Here is a 20723-nt window from a genome sequence, read left to right as displayed (position 1 = left end):
GAAAAGAAATGTACCGCTTGAATGTACGAATAAAAGAGTACCGCTGCAATCATAGACGATGAGAGACCTGCGGTTCTTTACTCCACTGCACAGTGGTCAAACCATTTCAGCAATAAACTGTAAATATCTTTACAACAATTGAAAATATCAAGCCAATATATTCTACAAAAATGCGAGGATTAGCAGAATGTACAAAATCTTAAAACATCTTGAACTGTTTCGACGATTACAGAAAAAGCTATGAACGAAAAACTAATTTTGAGGAGTGTTCCTCCTAAAACTATATTTCGTCATATCAGACGTACAGATAGAAGATTACAGTGTTCAGCAATTCTTTTTCTTATAGATTTTCCTGCAACTTTGCTGAAGAAAGCAATCTGGTATTTTGAAAATTAGAAAAAAAAGTTTTTATATCTAACTACTAGGGGGATTGATCAAAAAACCAAAAACTCCAAAAAAAAGGGCTTATTATATCGAATAAACTTGCCGAAGACACTGGGTACATAAAATCAATATTACACAGTCAAATCTAAAACGATCACCATTTTTCGAGTTTAGACCACTGTGCACTGGTACTGTTGCTTTTACCGGCATGTTTTCTCTCAAGACATCAGTTTTTATTAGGTTCTGAAAGCAGGTTTAGAAATTGTTCAAGAATGGGGATTGTTTCAAACTTTTCGGAAAACTTTTACCGTCGAGACATCATATTAGTCTAAGCTCATGGAAGCAAAAATAAATTGACCTATTGGGACGGGGAGACTCTGTCAATTTTTATTTCGATATTGATACAGAGAATATCACAGGGAACGGATGGTGTCTATTCACGTCGTCTGTGCTAGGAATGCTCGCATGTAATTGGTTCATTATTCGCGTAAATTTGTTATTGAAAGTTTTTATCAATTTTACCGCATAGCAATGAAATTGGAGTGATAACTAGCATATTATAGAATTGTTATACATTTTATCTATCCACTAATACATTGGTTATTGTTATCCATCATGTTATTAACGTTTTAAATCTGACGCAACATTTGCCAGTTTCATTTCCAATTTTACAGAATGCATCCCAGTATAGTAAACAAAGACGTAGTCCCACGTCAAAAAAAAACCAATTTTCAAAAGAAAAATTTTTTTTTCACTTAGCCAAAATGGGTTGTTTGATTCATGTGATGTCTTCCGCAACGTTGTAGATAGTATTTTGTCGTTTCATGAGTTCCTGAGTGAATATATTTCATTATTTATAATAAATAGTACAATTTTTGACATATTCGATTGTTTTAGCAAATCTGTCATTATCAATTTTTTTTTCAAAATTTTGATGTTTGTCTATTTTGACATACTTGAGCTAATCAAATAATTTATTTAGGGTATCGGCTCTGTTATCGTCGGGGAAAAAATAATGTCCCAGAGCGTTAATTTCTTGCATGATAGTTCTCCATTAGGGTGACAATGGCTGTATGGAAAAAAAAAAATATCGAATTTCAAAAAGCGACCATGTACATTTTGTTTGGTCATTTCAGCTCAATTGGACATGATTTAGGGGTGCTACAAAGTGCTCAAAGTTGTGATTTTCTGAGCTTCGAACATCTACCAAAGGAGAAATACATGAAATTGGGAAAATCTAGGACTATCGATTGTCCTGTCCTGTTCACTAAACAGTTGGCTGCGAATTCTGGGTATAATAAACAGAAGGTCGAGTTCCGAATCGGAATGTAGCACCAGGGCTTTGCTTTATAATCTGTGTCAAACCTGACGATAATAGAGCCAATACCCTACTTGGTATTTTTTACACTTTTGTACTGGTTTGCAACATTTTATATTTTCAGAATTGTGAAATTTTCAACTTTTTGTTTATTTTACGTGTCCTTTTTAATGTTTTTAACCTTTGATATTTTTGTTTTTTTTTTCTTGAATTTTTTTGATTTTTTTCCCAACCTCCATGAGATGCCGATCGGGATACGATGCTGACAGAGAAGGGGTGTCGTACGCGGTTGTCTCCCCATGTTAGGGGCGGTGTACAACAGCGTCTAACCCGGATCGGGCGACTGAAGCATGAAATGCGGTGCCTCGCCAGCATATCTAAGACGGCAGCTCCGTCGTGAGGCTAGGTATCGCAGCCCTAGTAAGGTAGCATACCGAATCTGAACTACTTCGAACAATCCAGAAAATAATACGGAACGGAATAATCGGCATGGACCTAGGCGATCAAAAAAGGGCAACGCGCATGTATCATGGTTAGAGTCGCTGCTATCCAGGAGATGCGGTGGCCAAAGACGGGAGAATGTGAATTCCGGGCAGTAGATCTAATTGCGGTCACTTCATTGGAGTACCACATCTACCACAGTGGCGGCCGTAAAAGCAGAAAGAGGAGTCGGTTTCGTGCTGATTGGGAAACAGATGAAGCGTGTCATTAGTTGAAGGCCAATCAGTGACCGTATATGCGTGTTGAGGATTAAGGGCAAATTCTTCAATTACAGCCTTATCAATTTGTACGCACCGATTATTGATAAACTCGATGACGAGAAAGAGGAGTTCCATGATCTCCTCGAGAAGATTTACATTGAGTGCCGAAAACATGACATCAAGATCGTCATCGTAGATGCAAATGCCCTGGTCGGGCAGGAAGACTTATTTCGCCCCGTACTAGGTAGAGAAAGCTTTTACTCTACTACGAACGATAATGACCTGAGGCTTATCAATTTCGCTGCGGCCAAAGGTAAGGCTATCTTTAGCACTAATTTTGCACGCAGGAATATTCGTAAGCACACCTGGATGCACCCAAATCTCGTGGTATCTTAGATCCGCGCCCGGTTGTCCAACGTATTGAAATCAAGGACAACTGGCAGAGTGGCTGCAGTGTACTCCAAGTAAGTTGATGAGCGGATAGTTGAGCAATTTGAAGGGGACCCGAACGAACAGTGGAGACATATCCACAGTACGACCATCACCACAGCGCGAGAAGTGTTGAATACAACTGCGACAACCACGCCGAGTGGTTTGACGGTGAGAGCTAGCGAGCGACGGATGAGAAGAACCCCGTGACATGCAGGCTACGGCTGTGCCGGAAGAAACGTCAGCATCGGAAGCGTGTTCTTGCGGAGGCGGAAGACTGCTTCTCCAGGCACGATGCGAGGTGCTTCAACAAAAAGATTAACGGAATTAGGAACCGCAACGATTCTGTTCCTGTTATGTGCAACAAATACGGAGGGGAACCTAATTACCGATAAATCAGAGGTGGCCAGGCATTAGAAGCAATATTTCAGTGTGCTGTTGCACGGTGAGGAAGACAGAGGCGTCGAAATGAGCAGGAATGATGGACAAGCTTGGGATCAACCAACGATGGACGAGGTGAAGAAAGCAGTTAAAAAGCTGAAGAACCGCCAGGCAGCTGAAAAGGACGGCATTCCCGCCGAGCTTTTCAAAGTCGGGAGCGAACAGCTGTACCGTGCCTTCGGATATAACTCTTTTCAATACCGTGTAAAGAATTCTGTTCCGCATCCTGTTCTATCGACTAAGGCCGTTGCAGGAATCCTTTATTAGCGAATACCAATGTGGTTTTCGAGGGGAACGCTCCACCACTAGGGTTTGCAATCCCGGGAACGATTTCCCGGGAATTGCCTTTTCCCGGGATTCCCGGATCCCGGGAATAGGAATATTGATTCCCAGGAACCCAGGATTCCCGAGCTCCTCGGAAAATTATCCATACAATAATGCAATAAAACTAAATATCGTATCAAAACACGAAACTTACGTCGTAGAAGTGTAGAGCAGCTTCATAGTGTACATTATACGAAGCAAATATTTGCTTGAAACGACGATCAATATTTGCTTGCCGTGCAATATCAAATTATTTGTTTAATTTATTTGTCAAAAATATATGCTGTCTTATTCAGTAAACGATAAATTAAGAAATATTTTCGTCGTCTCATGTCTTTTTTTGCTAGTGAGTTTACTACTAAGCGGATAGTTGCTTGATTTTTTCTTTGTTTATTGACAAACAAATTTTAAAACCTGTAAATTGATAAAAAAAAATTGAAACCCGTAAATCAATGCGACCAGAAATAAATAAATTAATAAAACTCAGTCAGTGTAACTTGGGTCGTGGCCGCGATTTCACATTAATTACGAAGGCATTCAAATGCTCTAAAATCTGGCTGCCAAACACTCAGCTTTATCTTCAACAAACTAAAAGTATTGGACTCTTCAGTTTCTAATGAAATGTAGCAAGAGCTGGAATCGGTGATCGGTGAAATACTTCTAATTTTAGAAATCAGACAGCGGTGATTCAGCGATCTTAAGCAAAGTTTTACAGAAGGGAACTACATTATTTGGGCCTAACGAAAAATTGTCAGCGGAACTGAGGCGATTGATAGACGATAGTTCAAGAATTTTTGGAGTAAACTTGAATAAATTTTGTTCTTCAATTGATAATTAAATTGTATACGATTGTTTGAAACTTTTTATTAATAAACTTTATTTGAAATCTCATTTTTGCTAAGGATTTTTTCCTTCCCCGGTTCCCGGGAATTCCCGGGAAATGAGATTTTTCATTCCTGTTTCCCGGGAAATCTATTCTCGGGAATATTGCAAACCCTATCCACCACGGACTAAATGTTCACCTTGCGACAAATCCTTGATAAATTCCGAGAATTCAACTTACAGACTCATCATCTGTTCACAGACTTCAGAGCAGCTTACCGACTCAGTTAAGAGAAATGAGTCATCGCAGGTAATTCGCGTGTATGATTCTTCAACAAAACTAGTTATACTGATTCGTGCCACCCTTGGTGGTTCCCCATCATGCGTCAGGGCATCCGGTGAGATATCGGACGCTTTGGTGACGTTAGACGGTTTGAAGCAGGGTGGACACTAAAGGAGGCTGACAGGCGAGCTGCTGTTTGGGGCAGACGCATGTACCATGAAGTATACCAGGTATACAAATCGGCGGATATAGCCAAACAGATGAAAAACGACAGGCTACAGTGGGTTGGGCATGTAGCTAGGATGCCGGAGGAACGATTGGCAAAAACCATATTTAGCAGGAATCCCGATAGAGGCCGTCGCCTTCGGGGTGGACCCCGCACTGGTTGGATGTGTGCTGTCGACGACGCGAAATAGGTGTTAGAGGTGACTGAAGGATAGCCGCCCTAGACCGAGTGATATGGCAACGTTTTCTGAATTCGGCACTAGATTGATACACTGGTTAACACATGTGCACTCCAAAAGCTCAAACCGGAAAAAATTAAAGCATAAAGCTATTAAACCATACCTGTGAATTTCTATGTCCCCAGCCACTAACTTTTTCTCAGAGACTCAATTGAGTTTTCTCGTAAACATAACGTTGAAGCGACGAACCCGGCGAGCAATTACTATGCGAACTCTCACGTAAGTCGACGTGTTTTGTAAATGGCTAGGGGCAACAAAACTCATAGGAATGGTTGAATAGCTATAATCTTTCTTTTTCCGGTTTGAGCTTTTGGAGTGCATTATTTTTTATTTTATCGACCAGTGTAATCAGTCTGTCGCTGCAAAAGTAAAGTCCTAGTAAGATCTTAGTGAACACATCCCTAACTGTAGTCGTTTTCGAGATTTTTCAAGAAAACATTTCATTCAATTTATTTATAATAAAGGACGCTTGTTCCCATGTCTCACGGGTTGTTCCATCAGGATCTTGAAAGCTCGAAAAACTGATATTCAAGTGTTTCCAATCGATTTTTTACAACTCATCCATAGATAGTATTTTAGTAGAGTTTGAAGTATTTGAGATACGCCCTTTTGAAAAATAACGCTTGAGTCAAAATGGACCAAATACATAAGGAAAAGACATGTATCAACTAGTTGAAAGTAAACAAAATTTTCAATCAATTCATTTCGCGTGATAATGCACTTTATTTATCGTGGTGAATATTTTTTTATTATTTTTTTCCCTAAAAATATTAGAAAATTCTTGACAATTTGCACACTATCGCATGTGGTCCGCCGATTAGGAACAACATCTGTCGGTGATTAGTGTCCTTGGAAAGAAAATCGCGCAGCAAAATCAATGGATGGTGTGAGTGGAGACTTGTTCCTTCTATGGCGACCCTCAAAAATTGGTTAAACGAGCTTCAACGTGATCGATTCTAAAGCGACTATTACGGCTTCTGCGTCGATTTGTCACTATCTAGGAAACATGGATACCCTGGTACACACCAGAGACTAAGGAACAGTCGAAACAGGGGACTTTAGCTGGTGGACTTGCTCCTAAAAAGGCGAAGACTGTCCCAACAGCCGGAAAATTGATAACCACCGTTTTCTGGGATTCATACTGTTTGATTTACATCGACAACCTGGAGAATAGTAGAACAATTACAGGGCTCTGATATGCTAAATTATTGGCCAGATTCGAAGCCTAATTGTTCATTGTTTATATTGGTCGAACCTGGCAACGAAGTGCTGCTCCATCTACCGTATTTTCCTAGTTTGGTCCCGTGCGACTATTTTTGTTTGCGAAAGTCACTCGCTGAGTTGAAATCTGGGTCGTATAAGCCACGAAAACCTGCTTCGGAGCCCTCCAGAGACCGTATTTTTAGGTGTTTGGTATTTTTTATATTTATTGACAATTTTTCATATTGGCTGAGTGGTGAAAACCTGGAAAGTCAGAGAATGTCTGGGAATCCGTTTTTCGATCAGGGAAATCGCGGCATATCAGGGAAAACTGAAAAAAGGTTCAGGGAATAATTTTTATCCGAGACGCGATTGTTTTTGAACGACTCTTTAACCCAAAAACTATTTTTTGTAACAGAAAAGGCTTTTACGGTTCGGTTTCATATCTGATTGAATACTTTTTCACTGGGATTTCAGAGTTGCTTTCTTCTACGTTGCACTTTTTTGTGCTGAATGCTGAAAAATATTAGGAAAATTAATGTTATACTCCAGGGAATCTCAGAAAAAATCAGGGAATTTGATTATGAAAACTTTTTCGCCACCCTGGTTTTGCATTTTGCATCGAAACATCTAAACATATTCAACGTTTTTTCTTGGTTTGAAAATTGTGACATTTTGGTACCTATTTTTGTTTATTTAAATTTTTGTTTTTTTTTTCACAATATGACCGTTCCAAATTATTGTCGCAGAAAAATTAGTTACAAAAAGCAAAAAAAAGGCTATAACTTATTGCTTGATAAATTAGGAATGCCTATCGAAGACGCAGTAATCCTTAAACTCTTCTTAATGAGAAATGCAAAGTAAATGAAGAAGTAGAGAAAACATATTCATAATTAAAACATCCAAGTATTCTCGCGGGTTTATTCCAAGTATTACCCTTCGTACCATCGAACTGATAAATTTCTTGCTGACAAAGCGATACTGCTTTCGAGCGATGTACCCTTCTCCACCTAACCCCGATTTTAAGGTTACCTAGTGGAAGGTCAATCTCTCTAATGTTTGTGCCAATTTCATTCCCTGTACACTATCGAATCAAGTTCTATAGCTTAACCGCGAAATGCCATATCAAACCGCTAGGCGAATGAAAGAAAAAAAACAGGTTTTTCAGTTGCCTCTAACTCATCAAACATAATCAAACGATTATTTTAGCGCTGTTAGGCAGTTCGCGCTGATTCCCACATTTGCATTCAAGTTTAGTAAACCAAACTGCAAGACAGTTCGCCTAGAGTTGTCCTACGGGATCGTACCTAACCACCAAACGTACCACCACTAGACGACGGATTGAATCTAGCTTCCCGAGTCAGATCGAAGGCAACGAACCGTTCGCACTCTTGAGCCAGAACCGGACTAATTCCTTACACATGATCACCGTATGGCACGCGGTGCGGTAAGCCGCTTCTCCCAGTCTGTCCCGCCGGCAATTTAGTCCGCTTGACGGACAACTAACGTTATGCCTTCTGATGGACAGGGCCAGGGCAAAGCGAACGAATCAGGAGTGAGAATGTTTGGGGGAACAGAGTGGCACGGTGGCATGAAACAAACGCAAACATTCGCGAGCATGCCGCCCTCTCGTATAACTGTGAGGTGGGTGGGTCCGCTGCCTAAGGTTCAATCCTGTTGAAGGCACTTCACGTTTAGCTTGGATGGCGATGCGGTGCGTGACTTTATCATGACAATCGCGTCCCTCAAAATGAGAACGAACTACCAACCAACAGAGCGCGAGAGCGTGGTTTATGGACACTCGATTGAAAAGGACTGCCGGCCGAGATGGATGGATGGATGGATAGATAGATGGACGGACAGACGGTCGGACGGTCGGATTGAAAAGAGGCACCTTTTAGAAGAGGTTATTGGCCATCACTTCGAAGACGCGGCCCGCCGATCATCGGTCGTTTATTGGTTTATAGTGATGCTGCGCTCTCGCTCACACATTCACTCCGAGCGCCTAATTCCATCTCAGCGGGATTTCATTCCTTTTCTTTGCGTTCCTGTCCGCGCTCCCTTCCTTCCCGTTCACGGTCCAGTTTTTAATTCATTAGAGAAATTGAAAAATGATTCTTTCCCGTTTGGAAATAAAATAAAGATTAAGATTTGTTTAACCTCCTTTTGCCATCCATCCAATTTCGTGGCTCCCCTCGGGGCAAGCAAGACGGATGAAATTCCGATTCACACCTTCTTCAATCTTCACTCACCAAATGGACGTAATTAATATGCAGAAATGGCGACCGGAGACCGCCGACGAAGATTTTTATAAATCTACTTTATTTGTTGATGGCCTGGTTCTTCGTGCCGCAGTTTTCAACCCTCGCAGCCAACTCGCGGGTTTTAATCAATCGAAACGTTGATTGAGTTTCGCTGTTCTTAGAGGCGACCGCACACGCACATACACACACACTGCGAAGTTCGTCAATTATAGAAATATGCAAATCGCGAAAGCACATCATCAATTATCCCCGGGGGCTGATAATTTCGCAGTTTCATCAGCTTTCTTCAAAGAACTGAAATTCAGCTCGAGTACAGCTACCGCGTAGATAACTCTCGGAATTTATCTCACTGGATGTTGCAATAAATCACACTAAATTTGAATAAAAATGAAAAATTTCAACTTTTTCCATCTCGTATGCAAAAAAGGGATCTTTAGCCTTTTTCTCCCTCTCTATCTCTCTCTTACTCGTTCCCCTTTCTCTGGCGCGCGCGAAATATGGCTTCGGATTTCTTGTTATCACGCTCACATCTTTCTTCTTTCCGGTACTTGACTTCTACTCCCCCTCAGTGAAAATTTCGCCATACAGAGAATCTTCACCTTAATCCAGCACACCGACCGAATGTTCGCGCTAATATCGCTGTCGTAATTATTACTGCCGAGACGCAGCGAACTTTACGTCGAATTAATCCCGCGGCCAGCACTCGAGACACGTCTGGACACGTGTGTCCGTTCGCTTGCCAAACACCGTCGCAAATAATTTAGCCTTTGACAGGAAAGTAATTAAATTCATAAAAAAACGGCGACCGGGCAACCGACGACGGTTTTTGGCAAGGAATCCTCGCGAGCGACGGTCGGCGGGGTGTGCGCGATTGCGCAGTAAAAAGCGAGCGGCCGAGAAGAAACGAGAGATCCTTCGTATCGTGCTTTTAGCGTTTTTTTTTTTCTTCTACTCGTTAGCTTTGCATTCGGTGGATCCTTTTGAGGATTTTTGCATACGCCAGGGGTGTGTGAACGGACACCCTGCGATGAGGAGGAATTTTACTTTGCCGTCCTTGCTCGAAATGGAAACAGGGAAATAACGTAATTTTTCTAATGAGCAATGAAGTTACCATTCGTTTGCCTAGTTTTGTTTTCGACACCAAAACCATCCATCTTTCCCCCTAGAGCCGGCATCGCGTGAAAGGGATTTTCCAGTTTAGATTTTTTCTTCTTCAAAGCGAAAATTTTGCGCGTGTTTCAAGTGCAGCCCCTTGTGCCGATTTTATTGCATTTTTTAGGGAAAAATTACATATTTGCGAACACCCGCTACCACCCTCTCCGTGTGCGCTGGGCGGGCGTTCGTGAAGTTCTTTTTTTTTCACCCTTCTAGTTGCTTCTGACAGCGATATACATACAACATGTATAAACATTATGTGTACAGGCTTTCGGGGCGATTCCATACCTGCATAGCGCGGTGACTTTCTCCCGGCGTCCTATGTGTGTGCCAAGCGCCGGCCTCAAAGGGATGGTAAGGATGCCGCTTTTGGGCGTTTGAAAATTGAAGTAAAATTAATATCACAGGAAATAATTCAAGACATTTTTAATTCGGATTTTAATTGATGATTGATAGAAGAAAAGAATCTTCGAGTCTTTCTTTGGGTGAAATTTAGAAGAAAAATTTGTTCAACATTGCTCTTTATTCTTGTACTTCTCTATCATTTTTGGCATTTTCGAAATTTCTGGTATTTTTAACCTCTTTTTACCAAATTTCTTTTTTTCCTCATTTTTGTTATTTTTTATATTTTTTTTTCAACTTTTTCGACAGATTATAGCATAAATGACATCAATGTTCCAATATTTTGTATATGATATTTTGATGTAAAACAGAAGAGTTGTGTGAAAAGCCATAACTGCAAGGTTGATGTAGAACTATATAAGACTGTTTGTTACATTATTTGCATTAGAGAATGATCAAAAACTTTTATCCAACACTAATAAAATAATTTTCGGGAAATAATGTTGTGACACTGAAAAGATTTAAGATGACATCTCTGGTCGATTCACGGCCATTTTGAAACTCAAAGTGTCAACTTCCGGCTCCTGGATAACAGCCAAATATGCACCGCTCAATATGAATCACTCTCGAATGCAAGTGATGTAACAAACAGCTTTTAGTAGTTCTACGTCAACCTTGCGGTCGTGGCTTTGCACAATTCTTCTAGTATTTTTTGTAACAAATTGTGGTACTCTAACAAAGCTGTTCTTAACTGGAAAAATTTTCTAGCGAACAAACGATGACTGTGCATTTTGAAGGAAGTGTATTTGAATGTTTCTAAAATATTGTTCAAATGAGAAGTTTAAGTGCTACCAAATTTTACATTGTTTACATGTACAGTAGTGTAGTGATGCCACTGAACAGGAATGGAACAAACACTACGTGGCGCAAACAAGTTTTAACAGTCAAAGAACATGTCGATTCAAGCAAAAAACGAGAAAATAAAAGTAGGAGGTTGTATCCAAAACTCGACTACATAACTGACATAGAACTACGCACACTATTAACAAATGCTTTGTTGTAAGTGTTTCATTAATGAGTCATAAAGTCTACTAATGCTTGCTCTGTGCTGCTTCAACAGTGGGGGAATAAAGACACTGAAAACACGAGCTGTAAAAGCTGTAAATTCAGTAAATTAGACGGCCGCTACAGAATAAAATTGCTAGTATCCAGCACAGATTGCTCGTTTGTGTTGTCAAAAAATTATCAACCTTCAAATTCGTGTTCATTTGCCTTGAGAAAGGCATTTTGCTGCTCAAAATTGGATTTGCTGATGGCAACCTTTATGCTGCCTCAGTAGTGGGGCAATAACGGCAGTCTGACGACACACGCTGAGAAGTGAGAAGAATCGCGCTGCTCCTGAGACATGTTGACCAACCACAGGGCAAGTGAATTGTTTGATTCAAAGGCAGCCATAGGAGCAACCCGCTGCTATCCGCTGCTACTGCTGAATGCTGATATCTGCTGCTACTGCTGCCAACGTTGTGGACGGTTTAGCCAGCTTACCTTACGACTAATGAATGTAGCTGATTCTACTAGAAACACTTTTTTATAGCCGAAGGTTGGTACGAAATAGGCCACGCCTTTCTGTTCAGTTGTCGCATTCTCTAATGTTCTTTAGACGAATTATTCCACAATTCGCATTTGATTTTCGTATACAGCGAATAAACACCGATGGTGCTCTCACACACGCAACGATTTTAACCCGTATCGTGTTGCGGTTAGTAACATCAAGCGCTTTCGTTTGCTCGCTGTTGCGTATTGCATCATGTTGCAACTGCGCAGCTGGGAAACGACGAAATTCTGTTCATGTTGATTGATTGAATCGACTTCAATTTATTCCCGTGAAGTCGAATTAATCACCTTTTTTAAGACGTTCTAACAGGACAGGGCAGTTTGTTGTTCTAGCCTCTGTGCTGCCCCATTAGTATTAGGTAATTAAATAAAGTAAATTTTTTGATCGCGTAGGAATTTGACTGCTAGGATCTGTGGTGAAATTTTTCGTCCCCTTTTCGTTAATAGTTTTCCTATTTACATCCCTATGTGGTAGGCTAAAGAAAAACGTAGTTCTACGTCAATAAATCTTCAATCATTTATTTGTTTTGTCCTTAAGAGGACAATTGGCGTTCAATTCAAAATAGGTTATGGTGATGGTCGCATCTCTGTGATACCCCGATTATGGAAAAAGCTGTTTACACACTGAAAATTAGACGGCCGACAGATTTTGATTGCCAGAATCCAAAAAGCTTGTGTTGTTGTCAAATTAAGTCAAATCTTCACTGGAGGAAGTGCCCATCTGTGTCCCACCATCTGCTAGTATAATGATTTGTTTGAGCCGAAAGCAAACTCGGCTTGTCCGCTGCTGCAAATACCGCTGTTGCTACCAGCTTCTACTAAGTTGGTACTGTCCGTTATACCATTCACTAGTAAAATGATCTGCTTGAGCAGAAGCATGCCCTTTCATAGCTCAAAGGGTAAATTCCCGGTTAACTAGGTGTAATAATTTGTCGACAGTTTTAATGAAAGCAAGCATTGAGCGACCAATCAGAGGCCGAAATCTGCGTTTTAACAAGCCTTAAAAATTTTCAAAAGTACAATAGTTCGAAGAATAAAATTACCATTTCGTCACTAATATTTTTGAATATTTTATTAGCAGATTATCAACTTTTTTGAAATTTCCTCTATTCAAACATCGACGTTTGTAATACTTCTTGACTTATTTTATTGTTTTTGTAGCTTTCCCAATTTTTGATATTTTGTTATTTAATAATTTTTTTGATAAACAAATAAATAAATAAAATTTTGGACGCGTTCAATATTTATTAAGTGCGCAACTAAGTGCTCGTTATTTGTCAATCAATGGTGCCAGCAGTAAGTGCTAGTCACTTATAACCTATCCAAATGATGAACCAAGCTGAGGTTTATGGTAAACAAATCGCTTTGGAACGTTAAGGATTTTATTATGGTGTTATAGACTTTTAGTAGTGTAAAAATATCTGATTTTGTGCCAAATAATCGCCACTTGCGGTGAGTGTTACTTTTCTCACTTTATTGAATGCAAACGGCGGCTAAAGCGCATCGAGAGTTAAAAAATTCACGGAAATGTTATTCTAAGTGAACCAGCATACCTTGATTGGTTTCGTCGCTGTAAAGACGATAATTTCGATGTTCGCGAGTGACTGTGTGAAGATATTGAATTAAAGGAATTACTCAATGAGAATCCATACCAAACGCAGGAACAGCTTTCTCGGTATTAAAAGTTACCCACAAAACCATTTTCAAGCGAGGGGAATAATTCATAAACAAGGAACTTGGGATACTTGTGATTTGAAGCCTCCGGTCAAATATACTCGCTGTGAAGATGCTGTGTATTTGGTAGGACCAGGTCGGCTTTTTTTATAATCAGCTGTTGAAGTGAATGAAATTATCACTGGAGATCGGTATCGACTTCAATTAATACGATTTAGCCGAGCATAGGCACGAAAAGTGACCCTACTGCATGACAATGCTACGCCTTATACTGCCGAAGAAGCTTAAACTCACATAGAAACGCCTGAATGAGAAGCCCTACCTCACCTGCCTTAAGATAATTTATTTTTAACTTTTTTCCCTTCAACAAAAAAAAAAAACAACAAGACAAACTGTTACTTAGAATTTTGCCAAAGACGTCACGCTGCACGGTGCTCCCACAGACCGTTATTATAAAAAAATGCACCAAAGAATCTGAGTACACCGTTCGATTCGTTATGACGTCCAGAATCTATGGTCAAAATTTCAAAATCATCGTACGGTACATTTTTGAGTAATGCCCTTTTGAAGGTCGTAAAGTACAAAACCGTGATATAAAAACAATAAAAAAATTGTTGAAAAGCACGTTTTCTAACCACCATTTTATGAAATAACTTCAGAAATAATTTCTACGCATTCCAAGTATTATATTTCAAGACATTAGCAATTGGTGAAAAGATTTATTTGAAATCCCACAGTGCACAGTGGTCTAAATTCGAAAAATCGTGATCGCTTTAGATTTGACCGTGAAAAATGGATTTTATGTACTCAATGTTTTCAGCAAAATTGTTTCATGTAACAAGGCCTGGTATATTGAAAATTAGAAAAAAAAAATTTTCTATCTTACTGTTAGGTGGATTGATCGAAAAACCAAAAACGCCAGAAGTAAGGCCTTGTTCCATGAAACAATTTTGCTGAAGACATTGAGTACATAAAATCAATTTTTCACGGTCGAATCTAAAGCGGTCACAATTTTTCGAATTTAGACCACTGTGCACTGTGGGTTTTTTCAAATAAATCTATTCACCAATTGCTAATGTCTTGAAATATAATATTTGGAATGCGTAGAAACTATTTTTGAAGTTATTTCATAAAATGGTGGTTAAAAAACGTGCTTTTCAACAAATTTTTCGTTGTTTTTTATCACGGTTTTGTACTTTACGACCTTCAAAAGGGCATTACCAAAAATGTACCGTACGATGATTTTGAAATTTTGACCATAAATTCTGGACGTCAAAACGAATCGAATGGTGTACCCAGATTCTTTGGTGCATTTTTTTTATAATAACGGTCTGTGGGAGCACCGTGGCCGATTTAACAAATCGTTCTGGCTTTAAAAATATTTGTAATCATCAATTCCATTTTTCACATAATCCCTCAAAAATAAATCGCGATTCAAAACAAATAATAATAGCACAAAATGATATCTTTAGCCCACAGTAACATCTGTGCAAGGTATCAGACAAATCAATATGATAATTAAAAAAGAAAATTAAATTGGGACAGTTTTTTTTAAATAACCCATTCCCGACAGATAGAAATCAGGTTTTACCTCGAAAAATGACCTTCAAACTCGAAAAATATCTTAAAATGAAAAATTGACTGGAAAAATTCAATTGGAATTCATTTACCTCCTCTTTATTCACAACCTTTTGAATAAAAACCAAATTGAAACTAATTAGAAAAAACAATATCAGCGAAAAAAATTCTTCCGAAATTGATTGCTTCAAGCATCAACAGAAAGTCCCCATTCCCCAAACAGGCCTGACGCAGTGTTGCCACATTTTCATCTGTACCGGGAGTTGCAAAAATTCTGTTCATTTGTACTATTTGGACAGGTCCACAAAAATTGTCTCAGTTTCAATATTTTTTTAAATCGTCATTTTTTATTTGGCTGAAACTTTGCATAGACGTTTCTATAGGCAAAAGATGCCATTTTGTGCTATTGGTTTAATTTTCTGGAACACGATTCATTTTTGAGAAGTTATTGAAAAATGCTGTTTTGGGAAGGTATTAGTGATTGCAAATATTTTTAAGGCCAAAACGGTTTGTTTGATCGGTGTTCCGTCTTCGACAAAGTTGTAGATAATAGTTTTGTCTTTCCAAAGTTAAAATAAATAATAATCAATTATTTAAAAAAGCTCATTTCATATTTTTTCCTATACAAACTACAAAAGATTACTTAAACAATGCAAGCGGTCCGATCATGGGGTAATCAAGAAAAAAAATATGATCTTTGGAAAAAAATATATTTTTTTTCACAGAGTACATTTTTTATGGAAGGACAAAATTATTATCTACAACTTTGCCGAAGACACTAAGTCAATCGAACAAACCGTTTTGACTCTAGAAATATTTTAAATTTCTCATAGAGTGCTCTATTTGAAATTGAAAATATTTCTACAGCCAAAACGGTTTAAATGATGGTCTTCGGCAAAGTTGTAGATAGCAATTTCGTCCTTCCAAAAAAAAATATATGTATGGGTAGAGCGGGGCTAGTTGGTTACGGGGTAAGTTGGTCAATGGGAATATCTTCGAATCTACGTATCAAAAAAATCGTGTTATATGGGTGATACGTAGTAGATAACTAGAGAAATTAAATGACAAAATGAAGTACAGTTTTAATTAGGACGTATAATAAATACAGGTTGGTGCAAAATTGGCCATCAATTCTACTTAATTTTCAAGTTAAAACTTTTTGTCGAAACAAAGCTAGCCAAATTGAAATGAACATGGCTCAACGAATTATGAAAGTCATTTTCGTTAGTTTTAAGTTATGTAAAGCAAACTTTCGCCAAAATTTGATTTCTATATATTTCAAGTAATTTTCACATTTCTAGATAAACATTTCAAAAGGTCCTATCTGATTTCATCGTTTTTCCGGAGCGTCTTCTCATTTTAGTAATGGTTCAGCTTTAGTAACTCTCCCAAACGTCTTTTTCGTTCAGAAGACTAGAGTGATCCCTCTGCAATCAACCTGAGCAAAGAACGTGTCATAAAAGGTTCTAAATAAGTTGTGGTGATTGCAAAAAATCGATCAAAGCAGATAGGAGCTTTTGAAATGTTTCTCTAGATTTAACATATGGGGGGCTAGTTGGTCATATGCACATCAAAAATGAATTCTAATAAAATAATTTTCGGGAAATAATGTTGTGACACTGAAAAGATTTAAGATGACATCTCTGGTCGATTCACGGCCATTTTGAAACTCAAAGTGTTAACTTCCGGCTCCTGGATAACAGCCAAATATGCACCGCTCAATATGAATCACTCTCGAATGCAAGTGATGTAACAAACAGCTTTTAGTAGTTCTACGTCAACCTTGCGGTCGTAGCTTTGCACAATTCTTCTAGTATTTTTTGTAACAAATTATGGTACTCTAACAAAGCTGTTCTTAACTGGAAAAATTTTCTAGTGAACAAACGATGACTGTGCATTTCGAAGGAAGTGTATTTGAATGTTTCTAAAATTTTGTGCAAATGAGAAGTTTAAGTGCTACCAAATTTTACATTGTTTACATGTACAGTAGTGTAGTGATGCCACTGAACAGGAATGGAACAAACACTACGTGGCGCAAACAAGTTTTAACAGTCAAAGAACATGTCGATTCAAGCAAAAAACGAGAAAATAAAAGTAGGAGGTTGTATTCAAGACTCGACTACATAACTGACATAGAACTACGCACACTATTCACAAATGCTTTGTTGTAAGTGTTTCATTAATGAGTCATAAAGTCTACTAATGCTTGCTTTGTGCTGCTTCAACAGTGGGGGAATAAAGACACTGAAAACACGAGCTGTAAAAGCTGTAAATTCAGTAAATTAGACGGCCGCTACAGAATAAAATTGCTAGTATCCAGCACAGATTGCTCGTTTGTGTTGTCAAAAAATTATCAACCTTCAAATTCGTGTTCATTTGCCTTGAGAAAGGCATTTTGCTGCTCAAAATTGGGTTTGCTGATGGCAACCTTTATGCTGCCTCAGTAGTGGGGCAATAACGGCAGTCTGACGACACACGCTGAGAAGTGAGAAGAATCGCGCTGCTCCTGAGACATGTTGACCAACCACAGGGCAAGTGAATTGTTTGATTCAAAGGCAAACGAGGAGGAGCAACCCGCTGCAATCCGCTGCTACTGCTGAGTGCTGATATCTGCTGCTACTGCTGCCAACGCTGTGGACGGTTTAGCCAGCTTACCTTCCGACTAATGAATGTAGCTGATTCTACTAGAAACACTTTTTTATAGCCGAAGGTTGGTACGAAGTAGGCCACGCCTTTCTGTTCAGTTGTCCCATTCTCTAATGTTCTTTAGACGAATTATTCCACAATTCGCATTTGATTTTCCTATACAGCGAATAAACACCGATGGTGCTCTCACACACGCAACGATTTTAACCCGTATCGTGTTGCGGTTAGTAACATCAAGCGCTTTCGTTTGCTCGCTGTTGCGTGTTGCATCATGTTGCAACTGCGCAGCTGGGAAACGACGAAATTCTGTTCATGTTGATTGATTGAATCGACTTCAATTTATTCCTGTGAAGTCGAATTAATCACCTTTTTTAAGACGTTCTAACAGAACAGGGCAGTTTGTTGTTCTAGCCTCTGTGCTGCCCCAACAGTATTAGGTAATTAAATAAAGTAAATTTTTTGATCGCGTAGGAATTTGACTGCTAGGATCTGTGGTGAAATTTTTCGTCCCCTTTTCGTTAATAGTTTTCCTATTTACATCCCTATGTGGTAGGCTAAAGAAAAACGTAGTTCTACGTCAATAAATCTTCAATCATTTATTTGTTTTGTCCTTAAGAGGACAATTGGCGTTCAATTCAAAATAGGTTATGGTGATGGTCGCATCTCTGTGATACCCCGATTATGGAAAAAGCTGTTTACACACTGAAAATTAGACGGCCGACAGATTTTGATTGCCAGAATCCAAAAAGCTTGTGTTGTTGTCAAATTAAGTCAAATCTTCACTGGAGGAAGTGCCCATCTGTGTCCCACCATCTGCTAGTATAATGATTTGTTTGAGCCGAAAGCAAACTCGGCTTGTCCGCTGCTGCAAATACCGCTGTTGCTACCAGCTTCTACTAAGTTGGTACTGTCCGTTATACCATTCACTAGTAAAATGATCTGCTTGAGCAGAAGCATGCCCTTTCATAGCTCAAAGGGTAAATTCCCGGTTAACTAGGTGTAATAATTTGTCGACAGTTTTAATGAAAGCAAGCATTGAGCGACCAATCAGAGGCCGAAATCTGCGTTTTAACAAGCCTTAAAAATTTTCAAAAGTACAATAGTTCGAAGAATAAAATTACCATTTCGTCACTAATATTTTTGAATATTTTATTAGCAGATTATCTACTTTTTTGAAATTTCCTCTATTCAAACATCGACGTTTGTAATACTTTTTGACTTATTTTATTGTTTTTGTAGCTTTCCCAATTTTTGATATTTTGTCATTTAATAATTTTTTTGATAAACAAATAAATAAATAAAATTTTGGACGCGTTCAATATTTATTAAGTGCGCAACTAAGTGCTCGTTATTTGTCAATCAATGGTGCCAGCAGTAAGTGCTAGTCACTTATAACCTATCCAAATGATGAACCAAGCTGAGGTTTATGGTAAACAAACCGCTTTGGAACGTTAAGGATTTTATTATGGTGTTATAGACTTTCAGTAGTGTAAAAATAGCTGATTTTGTGCCAAATAATCGCCACTTGCGGTAAGTGTTACTTTTCTCACTTTATTGAATGCAAACGGCGGCTAAAGCGCATCGAGAGTTAAAAAATTCCCGGAAATGTTTTTATAAGTGAACCAGCATACCTTGATTGGTTTCGTCGCTGTAAAGACGATAATTTCGATGTTCGCGAGTGACTGTGTGAAGATATTGAATTAAAGGAATTACTCAATGAGAATCCATACCAAACGCAGGAACAGCTTTCTCGGTATTAAAAGTTACCCACAAAACCATTTTCAAGCGAGGGGAATAATTCATAAACAAGGAACTTGGGATACTTGTGATTTGAAGCCTCCGGTCAAATATACTCGCTGTGAAGATGCTGTGTATTTGGTAGGACCAGGTCGGCTTTTTTTATAATCAGCTGTTGAAAATGAATGAAATTATCACTGGAGATCGGTATCGACTTCAATTAATACGATTTAGCCGAGCATAGGCACGAAAAGTGACCCTACTGCATGACAATGCTACGCCTTATACTGCCGAAGAAGCTTAAACTCACATAGAAACGCCTGAATGAGAAGCCCTACCTCACCTGCCTTAAGATAATTTATTTTTAACTTTTTTCCCTTCAACAAAAAAAAAAACAACAAGACAAACTGTTACTTAGAATTTTGCCAAAGACGTCACGCTGCACGGTGCTCCCACAGACCGTTATTATAAAAAAATGCACCAAAGAATCTGAGTACACCGTTCGATTCGTTATGACGTCCAGAATCTATGGTCAAAATTTCAAAATCATCGTAAGGTACATTTTTGAGTAATGCCCTTTTGAAGGTCGTAAAGTACAAAACCGTGATATAAAAACAATAAAAAAATTGTTGAAAAGCACGTTTTCTAACCACAATTTTATGAAATAACTTCAGAAATAGTTTCTACGCATTCCAAGTATTATATTTCAAGACATTAGCAATTGGTGAAAAGATTTATTTGAAATCCCACAGTGCACAGTGGTCAAAATTCGAAAAATCGTGATCGCTTTAGATTTGTAACAAGGCCTGGTATATTGAAAATTAGAAAAAATATTTTTTATCTTACTGTTAGGTGGATTGATTGAAAAACCAAAAACGCCAAAAGTAAGGCCTTGTTCCATGAAACAATTTTGCTGAAGACATTGAGTACATAAAATCAATTTTTCACGGTCGAATCTAAAGCGGTCACAATTTTTCGAATTTAGACCACTGTGCACTGTGGGTTTTTGCAATCAACCTGAGCAAAGAACGTGTCATAAAAGGTTCTAAATAAGTTGTGGTGATTGCAAAAAATCGATCAAAGCAGATAGGACCTTTTGAAATGTTTCTCTAGATTTAACATATGAGGGGCTAGTTGGTCATATGCACATCATAAATGAATTCAAGTAACCAAGTAAATCAAATTTCAGGAACAGTGCATTTCGTGATGCAAACTTAATCCAAGCGAAAACAGAATGTGCTCTGTTTAGCAAAACCATTTATTAGAAACAATAAAACTATTTGGAAAAAGTTATCTCCATTTCATTGCCATTTTGATGAATATTTTATTGCACGCTATAAATGCTGA

The 20723-nt window shown here is 38.6% G+C and overlaps 1 protein-coding gene across 6 annotated transcripts in view; it reads right to left on the bottom strand.

The window, feature by feature from the left end:
* LOC129724871 (uncharacterized) overlaps window positions 1-20723 on the bottom strand; it is a 60588-nt gene that overhangs the window by 13135 nt on the left and 26730 nt on the right. The window contains exon 1 of one of the 6 annotated variants that reach the window (XM_055680139.1): window positions 8619-9396. The exons of the other annotated variants lie outside the window; for them this stretch is intronic. The gene's annotated coding sequence lies outside the window, so the exon portion shown is untranslated. Of the gene's footprint in view, window positions 1-8618; window positions 9397-20723 lie in introns of those variants that run through there. 6 annotated transcript variants of the gene reach the window in all.

This window comes from Wyeomyia smithii, chromosome 2 (assembly GCF_029784165.1).
Source record: "Wyeomyia smithii strain HCP4-BCI-WySm-NY-G18 chromosome 2, ASM2978416v1, whole genome shotgun sequence".
In the NCBI taxonomy this organism is placed as follows: Eukaryota; Metazoa; Arthropoda; class Insecta; order Diptera; family Culicidae; genus Wyeomyia; species Wyeomyia smithii.
Note: the sequence above shows the minus strand (reverse complement) of the source record. Positions and strands in the feature narration are given on the sequence as shown.